Source organism: Sorex fumeus, unplaced genomic scaffold, assembly GCF_029834395.1.
Source record: "Sorex fumeus unplaced genomic scaffold, SorFum_2.1 ptg000054l, whole genome shotgun sequence".
In the NCBI taxonomy this organism is placed as follows: Eukaryota; Metazoa; Chordata; class Mammalia; order Eulipotyphla; family Soricidae; genus Sorex; species Sorex fumeus.
The window spans coordinates 21,360,781-21,361,339 of NW_026606111.1; positions in this window are offsets into that span (position 1 = coordinate 21,360,781).

Consider the following 559-nt stretch of genomic DNA (forward strand, 5'->3'; position numbering starts at 1 on the left):
AAGTAGAATTATTATAAAATTGCTTCTTTCACTAGGGGTGGCACTAAAAATTCAGAGTCAACTATGATATTTCCTAGTGCCTTTATAATAAACTCACTATAAAAGCAGTGAAGAACATTAAATGCTACATGAGATTCATTATGAAGTTACAGTTTAATGAAGTTTAAGTTATATTCAAAATGAAGAGACATTTCAATACGCATATAGACATGCAAACGACATCATCATCAGAAAGTTTTCCTTGAGTACACATATATTTCATAAGTCAGATTTTTTTAATAGAACTGTTATCCTAGACCTATTTGATTTGTATTTGCAAAGACTAACATGCATAAAGCTAAAAGCTTACTTACTAAAAAAAATATTTCATATAATGCTTACTAGTTGGGAGATAAGTATAATATTGAAATACTTCTGAAAAAGTAATCAGACAATATGAACAATTTTATGTCACAATTATTTTTATAGCATGGTAGCACTGTCCTCCTGTTGTTCATTGATTTGCTTGAGTGGACACCAGTAACGTCTCCATTGTGAGACTTGTTGTTACTGTTTTTGG